The 14445-nt window shown below is 29.4% G+C and overlaps 1 pseudogene; it reads left to right on the forward strand.

Moving 5' to 3' along the window:
• Nucleotides 1-2920: 2920 nt before the first annotated feature.
• LOC119662264 lies at nt 2921-12135 on the forward strand (annotated as a pseudogene).
• Nucleotides 12136-14445: the final 2310 nt, after the last annotated feature.

Here is a 14445-nt window from a genome sequence, read left to right on the forward strand (position 1 = left end):
AACAATTGTAAGGTTGTATTTTTTTTATTCTAAAATTTTATCTCTTATTTTAATACAATTCCTTTACATACGTTATAATTGTACACTTCTATTCAAACGATTTCAATTTATATTATAATATTTGTATCACACCAAAATTTATAATGATATTATTGCATATGTATGAATAGTATGATTACTGTTGCGGTATTTTATAAGGACATATGTTAGTATGACTAATGTTTTCATATAGTGATATTATTCACTTAGCTCAAGTTCTCAATTTTTTACATACAAAAATCTTTCTGAAATCTTTTTACATCAATTATCCGTATCCTATTCAATTGTCCTCACTTCTCCCATCATACACTCAAAAACTTCTGAAACATCTCAATGTCAAACCCACGGAGGAAAACATTAAAAAAACAATTAATTTTCTCAAAATAATTAGCGTATACGATCAAATGTAACGATTCTATATAATGTTGTAGTATAAATTATTAGATAATTTATAATATTATTATTATAATTTTCAATCAATGTGTAATATAAATTTAGTAGCTTGAAGCCTTGTTTCTAAGCTTTATAATATGCATACTATTGCTATAGTATGCATATATATTATAAATAAATTAAATAAATAAATGTATGAGCTAATAGCCTCCTCAATTGCTGACCCTTTATGTAAACGACAGCTTTTAATTTTTACGTCCCAACGGCTGAAATTTACGCATTTTGCGTTCTTAGGAGATGATTTAAAGCGTACAATTTGACATTCGATGCTTTCCACCAACTGAAAAAAAATTTTTTTTCCATTTTACATAATTACTATGACTTTCTGTCTTATGTTCAATGGACAAAAAGCCATCCTGCGAAGAAAAACAGGTCAGTCATATATATAGACTAGTGTTTATGCATATACTAATGTGATTAGACCCAATGAAATCTAAATTAATATTATTACGTATAAATTTAATACATTGTTTCAATATAATATATTAATATATTTTACTTTAAAAATTTAAAAAAAAAGTAAATTTATTGTAATTGAATTATATATTTGAAATACAAAAATGAACAATTAGTAGCCGAATAACTTTCTTAATTTTAAATAAAGACTTAAATAAAGATAAATTCCAATAGAATTCTGAAATAAATTTCAAAAAGAAAATTAAATACTGATGATAATAGATAACGAGGTATTGAAAAGTTAACCAAATGTGTGGCGGACTCGATTTTGATCGGTTTGACTATTTTTGAAACTAAACAGAGTCGATAACCGATGGTTAATTTTTTAGGATTGTTTGAGGTGTTAATAACATTGAAATGCGAATTCTGAATATCAACAGTTAAAAAACACTTTTTCCAAACATTTTGGATTTGTAGTAAACTTTGTGTGCTTAAAAATGCACACCTGTAATATATTTAATATGGCATCACTTTTCCTAATCAAATGAAATTACGGCGAATTTGAAAAGGCGCCAGTTTATATTTTATTCAGTTTAATAAACTGAATATACCAATTAATTTGATTACCATTGAGTACCATTCTGTCATTTTTTAACTTTAAAAACAGTTATGTGAGGGACATAGCGATAAAATTGAATATTTTGTCGATTTGCTTTTTGTGTATTTTCTTTTATTATAATTATTCTATTGTCAGGGTTATTTGTTTTTATATACCAATACGAATATATCACCTACTTTTGTGGTTAATATTGTACTGCTTATGAGTATATGTGTGCAGGTGTTAGTTAATCATAAAATCTAATAAATTTTTTAATCCCTTAAGCACATATTACTGCAAAACCCAAATTTTACGTTTTTATTTATTTTTTTTGTATTGTCACTTGCTATATATGTATATACTTGATGGGAATAAGAATATTCTAACACCTGCTATATACTTGATGGGATTTAAGAATATTTTAAAACCAGATATTTTTAGCTAGCGTTTTATTTACTAGCTAAAATAATACGACAAAGAAATATAACAAAATTGGAGAGCACTAAACATAGATAAAATAATTGCATTAGTTGATGAAATATAGCTTTTACATGATTGTAAACATAACAAAAGTAGTCTATTACGAACTAGTCTCAAGTAGTCCCTTCAGCACCTTTGTTTCGACTTTTCCAATAGTATAGCTGCTACTGTCAGCATGGCAATATTTTCTTTTAACAGTATGGTTTGATTATGGAACTTAACTTATTTTCGGGTTTATCTCGATAGGAGTGTAAGGTGTAGTTACATTTGGCACAGAAAATTTATAAAAATATATGAGAAATAATTGCATATTTATTTTCCAGTCTACTGGCTTAGCTAATGCAAACTCAAAAATTTCTAATCCGGCAATTATGACTAAGTTTTGAAAAAAAACAAAGATTATAACTTAACGAAAAAAATTACTTTTAGTTTTTTCTTTTATATAATTGTTCACTAAGCTCTGAAAATAAAATGTAAATGCTTAAAATTATTAATTTTAATTTTACTTATTAAGTAAAAATTGCTGATTAACATAAGTTGAAATATAGATATACTATAAGGTTTAGTAAGCAATGGATTTGTTTTTCTATCCACGCGGTGTAGAAGTAAAGCTTCAAAAGTCAACATATCAATGTGTTTTGCCTTGACAGTTCATTTCTATTAACATTCCCCTAATTGAAGTGAATTAGTAAACAATTTCACCCAATTTACTTAATTTTTATATAATTTACCCTACTCGAAATTCTGGTAAGTACTAACATTCGCTGCCATACCAACCAAATTTACTATTTCTTACTTGAACTCGCAAACGGCCTTAATTTGTAATGAAATATTCTAAAACTATAAAATTCTGCATTATTAAAATATTTTTCTCTGTGTACTCATCAAATTTTCTCAATGTCGTTTGCTTTGCTGGCAACACTATTTTTGACACTTATTCAGGTTCAAAATAATTTAAACGTTCGTTCGTGTCGGAGTCGTTTCGTTGCAGCTGCCTTTATTTTGTTGTATTTTCATTTTGTAATGTTGTAATATTAATAGAATTTTATGCATTTATTAATTAAATTCGCGTTAATATAAACATAAGATATGGCGCCTCATCGGGACCCGATTAGTGTACGTACTTCGCGTCTAAATAATTTAATTGTGGCTAAAGGAGTTGGCGTCACTACAAAAGCCACAAGACGCAGTACTTGCAATGGCGGCGCTGCAGTCAGTAATGCTGTTGCAGAGTTTATGAAGTGAGTATAAACTTCATTTGTTATTAATAAATATTACTTATGAATTATATGCCTATTATTATTTAATTAATAGCCGGGAAACACTTTTAGATGTGTTTTGTTTACTTTACAATGAATGTGATAAGGACACACTTAAAAAACGGGATCGCAATATTGCAGATTTCGTGAATAAATGTATGTATTTAGGAATTGGTTAATAATTATATATAAGAACACATTTTTAAACAGATCGTTCCATTGTTGAAGAAACACAACATTTAAGAGTGCATATAGATGATTTCACTGTTAAAAGTTTAATTGGAAAAGGTTACTTTGGTGATGTTAATGTGGTGGTTGAGCGCCAAACGGGCGATATATACGCTATGAAAAAAATTAAAAAGTCTAATGTTACTACATCACAGGTGAAGGAAGAACGTGATATAATGTCACAACACAGGTCGCAATGGATTACAAATTTACAATACGCCTTTCAGGTAACAAATTTTTAACATATGTATATGTGTGGAATTAGTAAAAAATTCCTTTCGTATATATATTATTTTAACATTTTCACTTTCATAGTTTAACACAAATAATTAAAATCAAATTTTCAAGATAGTGCACGGTAATTTTAATTTTATTCAATATTTTATAATTTAACATTAAATACAAAAATATTTGTTGTGATAATAATAGTAATAGTAATAATAATAATAATTGATAATAATTTTATTATATAGGACAACGATAATCTCTATTTAGTAATGGAATTTTTACCTGGTGGCGATCTTTTGAATCTTATGTCTCGTTTTGGTCCTTTTGATGAGGATTTGACAAGGTTTTATTTAGCTGAATTGATATTGGCTATACACGCCTTGCATACCATGGGTTATGTACACCGTGACATAAAACCTGAAAACATACTTATTGATCGTTTTGGTCATATTAAATTGGCTGATTTTGGTAATGCTGCTGCTTTGGACAGAGATGGTCAAGTTATAAGTTTATCGCCAGTCGGAACACCTGATTATATTGCTCCAGAGTTACTACAAACAATATCTACATATAAATTGACAAAGTCGTTGCATGACGTAAGTATTTTTTTGCTGAAATATATGCAGTTTTTATTAGTTTTTTATAATGTTCTATGATATTGGTTTATATTACACGAAATGTAGTTTAAAATTTGAAGAAAAATATAAGAAAAATCCCATAGTTGTTAATATCATAGCATATGTTACCACATATTTATGACATGGTCCATATCAAATCACAAATAAAAAAACTCAACACAAAATAAGCCGTGTTGATGGGGGCATACTTCTAATAGTTAGCTGGGAATGAGATGAGGAAGAAAATATATCAGTAATTTATCTCATGACAATACTAAGCACTTGCCTGAAAACATATATCCAATACTAAGTCTACTTCACTTATCTGCCCAACAGAAGTTTATTAATAGAAAAGACTGTTTCTTTTCTAAAACACTTATGTAGTATTGTATCTAGTATTATAAAATTGAAAATGGTTAGGTTAGGTTATATCGGCGATGCTTAGGTTATGCTAAGGCGATGTGTTACCGTATAAGAACTTTAAACCTTTGTCAAAACATAAAGTGGTCTTTTGAGCGACACATTTTCCTTAATAGAACGCAGTCAACTTGCATCCCTTTATATCGTTTATTCTTCCCACCTTTTATTTCCTTATTTAGTAAAGAAAGATTTCAAAAACTGTAAAAATAAAATATACAGTTTACAAATAACTTGAAAACCTTCTAACTGCATTTTAGCTATTCAAAGCTAAATTTCAAATCATTGATTCTCTGAAACTTCCTAGTTTCGATTTGTATTGTCAACCAAGCATAATATATGGTTTTTATTGATACTAAAATTTTTTTATTAAATTACAGTAATCAATTGAGAGTAGCTTAAAATTACTGAAAAAAATTCTAAATGAGATTTTTAATGCATTGCCATATATAATATAGTTCATATAAATTGTCCTTTATAATATAGTTCATATGCATTGTCATTTATAATATAGTTCATATAAATTGTCTTTTATAATATAGTTCATATGCATTGTCTTTTATAATACAGTTCATATGCATTGTCATTTATAATATAGTTCATATAAATTGTCATTTATAATATAGTTCATATAAATTGTCCTTTATAATATAGTTCATATGCATTGTCATTTATAATATAGTTCATATAAATTGTCTTTTATAATATAGTTCATATGCATTGTCTTTTATAACACAGTTCATATGCATTGTCACTTATAATATAGTTTATATAAATTGTCATTTATAATATAGTTCATATAAATTGTCCTTTATAATATAGTTCATATGCATTGTCATTTATAATATAGTTCATATAAATTGTCTTTTATAATATAGTTCATATGCATTGCCATTTATAATATAGTTCATTTCATTAAAAAAAGGCACTGAACAACAAATTACGTAATAAAAAATAGAAACCTGTTTTTCTGTGCATTTTGTTGTTCCAGCACTGTCCATCTTTACTAACCTACCTGTCTATCCCATTTGACCTTCCATTGTTTTAGTACTTTAGGTTATCTTTACAAGACCCATTTGTACTATAAAGTTCATTGGGAAATGTGAGTCAGTTTAAAAGCTTTAATATAAATATATTATATTTTCTAACATTTAAAAAAAAATTAAATTATGTTAATGTTTTAGGTCAGTTGTGATTATTGGTCAATGGGTATAATTGGCTATGAATTGATCTGCGAAGTTACGCCTTTTCACGAGGACAATGTACATGAAACTTATTCGAAAATTCTTAGTCATTGCGACGATAGTTCACTAAAAGAGATTATATCGTTTCCAAATGATATCAGTCTGTCTAAAAATTTTAAAAACCTCATCGAATCTGTAGTAACGAACCCGAAAAATCGTTTGAGTTATGTGAATATAACACAACATCCTTTCTTCAGTTCTATTAAGTGGGAAACATTGCGATCACAAGTTCCACCAATAATACCTACAGTCAAAAGTGATGATGATGTGTCCAATTTCGAAGATCCAAGCCGTAGCAAAAAGGGACGTTCTGACACATTTGTAAAACCAACAACACTGGCGACAATGAAATCGAACGATTTTTCTGGCAAAGATTTACCATTCATTGGTTATAGTTTTGTGCATATGGAAAAATCGAGCAACACAGATGATAATGCTTTTGTTGTGAATGATACAAGATTAGCTAAATTGAATACTAAATTGAGAGATTTAGAGATTAAATTGAAAGATCGTATGGAAGAAATAAGTAAACTTAGAAAGGAGTTAATTCAAAGCGAACACAAAACCCAGGAATCGCATAGTCAGTCAAAATGTTTGCAAGAAGCGAAAATTGAGTTAGCAAAAATGAAGAAGATTATTACTGATAAAACAGCTGAAGTGGCCGCTTGTAAGAAGCAAATGAAAACCCTACAAAGTACTGTAAAGGTTGAAGAGGAAATGTGGGTACAAAAGGAGGCTACAATTACAGAATTGTTACGATTAAATCGACACAAGTATGAAGAAGCTAAGATAGCTTCAGAACAACGTTATGAGAAATTGTTGTCAGAAAAAATTGATGAAATTTGTAACTTAACTGAAAAATTGGAAGCCCGTCAAACTGAACTTATAGCGAAGAGTGAAGAACTAACCCATCAACAAGAAAAAATGAATAACTACAAAGAAATGTTGCGACAATGCAAAGAGCAAGCACAAATGGATAAAAAAAATTTTGAGAAGTATAAAGAAGAAGTAATTCAGACCTATGAAGGCTCTTTAGCCGAATTACGTGCCAGCTATTTAATGAAAGAGACTCAAAGGCACGACTTACTATGCAACTTCAAGATGTGCGTTCTGAGCTTGATGAAACTATTTGTTCTTCAAAGTCATGAAGAAGCTAAAATGAAACAGTCAAAAGTCAATGAAAAATTTTAACGTTTAATTAGAAGTAGAAATATAATGCATGATCAAATTGAACTGAGCAGGCATCAACTGTGAGAAAAAGAGTATTGTTAGAACAAGAATGCACGTTTGGAAAGAGACTGGCAGTGAGTTAAATCACATTCGAATATAGTGTTCTAGAACGCTTTTTTTTCATTCGTAGAAGGTAGAACAACTTGTGAAACCGACTTTCGATAAGCTGGATCCACGTTGAAACTGCACAGGTTCTTTAACGAGTTATGCATGCTAGTTGAAGAACCAATTACGCGAGATCTCGAGTACCCAAAGAAATGGAAAATGCCAGAGAAAACGGGCAATAAATTCAAATTACTCGTTGGAGCCTGGAATCCATGTTTGAGAACATAATGACAAACCTTCATACCTACCAAAGCGCGATACCCAGCACCAAGCCATTCAACAGTGTGTGGCGATGTGAAAGCAAATGAAACTGGAGACAGTTACTGTACGTGAAAAAACTGTCGAACGTCAGGCAGCTCGTACAGCTCACTTAGCACTATGGAAAGCTGAAAAACAATTGGAAGACACCTTAGCAGAAAATAAACGGACACAACGTCGCATGGAACTTACCGAAGAACGAATCAAAAAAGTGCAAAATGAACGTGATGAAGCACAGCGTTTATATAAAGCAGTTCAAGAGGAAATCAAACAACGTGAGGAACGTTTGCAGGAGTTAAAGGATGAGATCGCAGCAACAAAGCGCGATGTTCTAAAGGAACATAGAATGTGGGAGAAGTCTGAACAGGAGCGTATGAAAAATAAATCAGAGGTAATTTTTATTGGATTTTGAAATATGTTAGAATATTGTTTAACTAAAGTTCGCGTGAAAAGTATGCAGATGTAAAATGAACGCATATGCTTTCCTCATCAGAAAATTTTTATTTTATTGTCTTGTTATTTAATTACAGTTATGAACTTATTTTATATTTTAATAATATTACAGATTATTGAACACATATCAACTTCACAAAAATTAAAAGAACAACTCAAAGAAACTGTGAATAAATTAGACCGCACGCAGCAGGTAAATGATTCACAAAAAATGGAAGTCAAACGTTTATTGGGTGAACTGAAAGTAGAACATCAAAAGATAGTAACACTTACCGATGCCAAATCACAATTGCAGATGCAAATGAAAAATTTGCAAGATAATTATGAACGTCTTAAATATGCCTGTACTATCACAGACAATCAACTGACAGAAGTCGAAGCTATGCTGGAAACAGAACAGAAACGTAATAAATCGCAAACGGAAAAAATTGAAAAACTCTACGTTAATATACAACAAAAAGATGACACAATTTCGTCACTAAAGAAAGATGTACTTGATGCACAGTCACAGAATAAAACTTATGAAGCACAAATACGTACACTTAAAGCAGAACTGACAGAATACAAAACAAATCTTCAAGACGTAAAAAATAGACTAGCCACACTACAAAAACAACTATTAGACCAGACGACAAATCTATTCCAAACACAAGAACGTATTGAAATTCTCAAGGATGAAAACAGTAGTTTACAAGCACTGAAGGAGAGTAACTCGGCCGAAATAAATTCTTTGAAAGAGGATCACTCACGCGTATTGTGCGATCTCTTTTATGCCAAGGAGCAAATACAATCTTTACAAGCAGAAGTCAAGGAAACTATGCTTAATGTTGCGGAATTGCGTGCTGAGATCGAGGAATTAAATGAAATTTTAACTGAAAAAGAAAACTTTTACGTACAACGTGAAGTTAAATCTGAAACCACTATATCGCAGCATAAAAAATTAATTGATTATTTACAATTGAAATTGGAGGATGTGACTGGTAAAAAGAAAAAGACTTTTGCTGATAAATTTTTCGGTAGCCATAACACTAAAGAAAACATAAATCCTGGTGTTATCGAATCGTCAATAGTGTACCGCACCTTGCAACAGGAGTTAAATAGAGAGAAACTTCGTAATAAAACATTGCAGGAACAAGTTGATAAGCTTTCATGTAAGTATTGTGTAAAGAACTTTTATAGAAGTCACTGCTATTCCTTCTAAGTATTTATATAATATAAAACTTTGTATTAAGTTAAGACAAACTCATGGGATATTGCCATCCCATCATACAGTATCATATACTATAGGATAGGATAGGATAGTTTCTGATTTGAAAAACTGGATTCAATCTAGATTTATTCTCGATCTGTCAAACTTTGTTGCCCGATCGAACGTTATTAATTTCAAGCTAATCTTAATACTCTCACAACATGTTTAGAGCGTTATAAATTGAGTGTTATACATAAATAAATACATAAATAAAGCATTAGTTATCAAGAATGTTATCGACAGTCTGCTCTGGGTATCATCTACTTTCTAGGGTGTCAGTTTGCTGTGCTGGTTCCTGCTGTTGAGCAGTTTATTTATATTGTGCTTTACTCTCATAGGTAAACTTTATTTGTTTGGATAAGCAAGTAGTGAATATAATGATCTTCTAGCATGCCACTCTTCGTTATTTTGGAATTCAAACCCGTATAGATTTTTAGCTAAGGAAAAAGAGGGTCTAAGTGAATAGGATCTTTGTATTGAGCTAAAAAATAAAGACATAAAGTCTTAAAAAAACATCACTAAATTTTTATAGATTTAAAAATTTACGGAATTCTAAGCGTCACACAAAGTAGAAAGATACTAATTTGTTGCGTCTACGTCCCGGAGCTACTGTTGTAACCAATTTCGATCTAGAAATTAGATAACATGAAAGGATTTACAAGACGAATACATGGATTAGAATGTGGATAGGTGATGGTTGATTGAGAGACGGGGGAATTATGGGTAAGAGGTGGGTTGAAAATGGGTGGGGTTTAAAGTAAAATCAATTTGTATATAGATAGAAAAACCTGACCTGGTAGAGCTTTAGTTTGGACATACATTATGAATAAACGTGTATATACGTAACAAGTAATTGTTTAGTACGTGGCTATATACTGATCTCAATAAGGCAAGAACAGCTCTTGCTGCCCGGGAAATCATCAGCGAGCCACTCTTTAATTTTGACAGCCAAATCCCGTTCATCACACTCAAAGGGACTACATAATCTCCGCGGTTTACAACAATAACAACATACTAACTTTTATCAATTTCATTTATTCACTATAATTAAACTAAAATTTAACTAACTTTATTAAAATAATATAACTTTATTATTAAATATTTTCAGATAATGGTTCTATATTAAGATCTCCTATGAAAAACGCTTCCTTTAATGAAAAAACCAAACAATTCGGTAGTGTCTCAAGCGTTAAAACAAATTCACCTAGAAAACTTGATTCGTCGAAACCCAAGTCAACACCAAAGGAAGAAGTTAAGATTACCAATTCCCGCACTCAAGTCATACCTCAAACTCAGCATGCGTTCGAGTTGGCGCTAATGGAAACAAATATCGGTGGTAACCTTTGTGAATGCTGCAAAAAGCCACTTATAGCTGCTGCGGCATATTGGAAATGTAGAGCATGTAAGACTGAAGTACATCGCAAATGTCGAAGTACATTTAAGACAGCTTGCGATGGCGTCAGTGCTGTTCTCTCGGGTAGTAGCGAAAATAAAAATGATGTCTCGAAAAGTACAGCAACTAAAGCTACGGCCCACAATAATGACTCAACAGAAAGTCAAGCTGACACTAATTCAATAGATAAATATTCTTACGAAGGTAAACTAGAAAGTGACACTGAAACTCAATCCGAATGTGGTAGCGATGTTTTTGATACTTTAATTCTTATCATGGATGAGAAAAATGCACATAAATTGGTGGAAATAAATTGTGCTTATGAGGCAGATGATAATCAAATCCTACTGCTTGGTTGTAAAACTGGTTTATATGCTTATCATTTGCAAACACAACGTATGGTTCACATTGTGGGTATAGAGTCAGTGAGTTGCATAGCTATAGCAGAGGCTTTATCCAAAGCCATACTCGTTAGCGGTAGTGGTGATTCAATATTCCAGTGCGATTATCGGCAACTGCTCACACGTTGTCAATCGAACACAAGCATTAAATCTCCACTGGAAGGATCAGTAATTGATTTACCTTTTGCAAATCGTGCACAAGATGAAAGATGGGTTTTAGTTAAAATGTCCAATGAGACTGAAAACGCGTTAGACACGGTAGCTATGGCGGCTACTTCAACACGTATTGTCATAATGAAGTACGATGTTAAATTACAAAAGTTTAAGCCGGTACGTGCTTTAGACACTACCACACCAGTAATATCAATTATTTTCACACGCCATACGGCTATTGTAAGTTCGGATAAGTTTTTTGAAATTGATTTGAACAGCTATGCGGCGGAGGAATTTGTTGATCTTTCCGATGCATCACTGATAAATACCAGCGCGTGTCATCCTGTCGAAGCTATACAGATATCACAGCAAGAATTTTTGTTATGCTTTATGGAATTTGGTGTGTTTGTTGATGAGTATGGTTGTCGATCACGTCCATATGATTTATTATGGGAATATACGCCAACGGGTTTTATGTATCAGGAACCATTTCTTTATGTTGCACATTTTCAAAATGTACAAATAATTCGCTTGCATCGTTCATATTCGAATGAAGTGAACAGCGCTGGAGGTAAAAATTCTAAAACTGCTACAAATGGTGATAATGACATCACATTGCCACAACACAAACGTGTGTACTTGCCTTTCTACACGCCCACTTTACTAACTAAAAGCGGTAAACGTAATTTATATACACTCGCGCTACAAAAGGAGAATGGCTTGCAACAGATTAATCACATCGATGCATTACAAGCGTTCAAACAGAAACTCAATGAATCACTGGATACTGTTTCGTCAATAGCAACGGGCATTTCATTGGGTTCACTGACCACGCTTAATAGTACATAAAATTGCATATATTAAGTATAACTACAAATGTTGTTGTACGAGTTAAATATATTATTCTATTTTTGTTTTTTGCTTAACGTGTACAATAAACTGACTAAATATTTTTACATATTTTATAATAAATTTTTAAGCTACGTTTTAATTTTACTTTGACTTGTACATGTAAACTTATTTAATCTTTTTTTTAATTAATTATTTTAAAGAAAAAAATTCAATTTGTATTTACAATTTGTAACCACAGAAATCACAAAATATTGTTTTCATTATTTGAAAATAAAATTTATTTAATTGATAATAAAATTTACTCAGCAAAATGTTATGTGTATTAAACGTTTATTACTATTAGGTTAGATTGGAGTAGCAGGCTTGTGTACCAACGTTTACTTGAACACCAATAATGACTTGTTGGAATACCACATATGAGTCACCGTTTGTATGACGGATCTAAAGAACTACCTTAAAGATAGAAAACCGAAACAGTTAACCACACGAAAAGCGTCCCTTTGAGAAGGCGCGACTTCGCTATTCAAATGAAAGGGAACCAACTTGACAACTTTTAAAACTTAGCTATGCCCCTAATTTTAAAAAATAAGGATTCTGTTAGGTCTGTTAGAAAAAGAAACTTAAATATTATGAATCTGCTTCTAGCCAATGTTGGTCGGTAACATATGAATATAGTTTTCTGCGCAGACATTGAAGTATAGACCAAGCTGTACTTATACGCAGTGACCTTTGAGCACCGATTTCGTAGTTGGTTCTGTTTTAGTTTAAGCAACAAACTGTTATAAATTTTTTCCAATTTAACTCAGGTGAGCCTGTGATCTTGCAAGCTTCTTCATCTACCTATGTTATAAATATATAAATATTAATTATAAATATAAATAAATAACTATAAATATATGAATATAAATATGAATATATAGATAAAGTGTGTTTGCAGGCTAATTGGTCAAATATTTTATTGTTGTTAAAAAAACAATTTAAGATAAAAAAATCTCGATTTATTTTACGAAAATTTTTATTTCATCGATATTTTGACTTTATAATAGTTTAAAATTTTTCTTAATTTTTATATTCAACAGCAATAAAAAATTTTACTAATTATCCTGAAAAATCGTATAATAATAAATATTATAAATATTAAATTTAAAATATTATATATTAAACTTCAAATATTAAATAATATATATTAAATATCAAACATTCAATATCAAATATTAAATATCAAATATTATATATATTAAATTTTAAATATTAAATATCAAATATTAAATAATAAATGTCAAATATTAAATATTAATAATTTTATATATTAATTATCAGATAATAAATATTATATATATTAAATATTAAATAACTAATTTCAAATGTTATACATAAATTAAATAAATTAAATATCATTAAATATTAAATAATAAATATTAAATAATAAATATCCAATATTAAATACCAAATATTTAATATTAAGTATTAAATATTATATATTGTTAATAATATATTAATATTAATAATAAATATTAAATAAATAATATTGAATATGTAATATTAAATATTAAGTATTAAATATTATATATTAAATATAAAATAATAAATATTCAATATTTAATACCATGTATTAAATATTAAATAATAAATATTAAATATAATATATTAATAATAAATAAATTTATGAGAAAATATTTTTAAAATAAATCGTATTTGATAATTTATTGTTTATCAATTGTTTGTTAAAAAACAAAATTATTATTAAATCGAATTTGTTTAAACTGCTTATATTTAAAAATAAAATTAGCTGATATATGAGTTTATTTCTAGTTTTAGAGCCTCTTTACACAGCCCAAGTAATCATAATTTTGATTATTATTCTCTTATAATAATTCTTATGAACTATATCAACTATAATATATGACAATTGTCATTTTTGATCCTGAAGAAGCGAACAATCAATCCAAATTTTTTTTTATTTTATAATTTCAAACACTTAAAATAATATTATATACAAATAATTCCTTAAAAAAAACATATAAGCAATCATTACTTGTTATTTAAATATATATGTGTGTAATATATAAAAACAACAAAAGTATTTTCCTCTACGAGCATTACTACGAAAAGAAAAAATTAAGATATTATTTTCTGTGTGAACAGGTTTTTAGCAAAATGTACATTTAAAATACGAAAAGAATAAACATTATTAGATATTATAATTACTTGTGTAAACAGGTTTTTAGCAAAATGATTTAAAAACGTACATTTAGAAATTACAATTATTTGTGTTAATTGAATAAGCAAAATATCATTAAAGTGCATTCAGACTTATTTGTTTGAATATTTTAATAAATAACGAGCTCAATCTGAATACACAAATTGTACTCAATGTGTGCTATATTTTTAT

Source organism: Teleopsis dalmanni, chromosome 1, assembly GCF_002237135.1.
Source record: "Teleopsis dalmanni isolate 2A chromosome 1, ASM223713v2, whole genome shotgun sequence".
Lineage (NCBI taxonomy): Eukaryota > Metazoa > Arthropoda > Insecta > Diptera > Diopsidae > Teleopsis > Teleopsis dalmanni.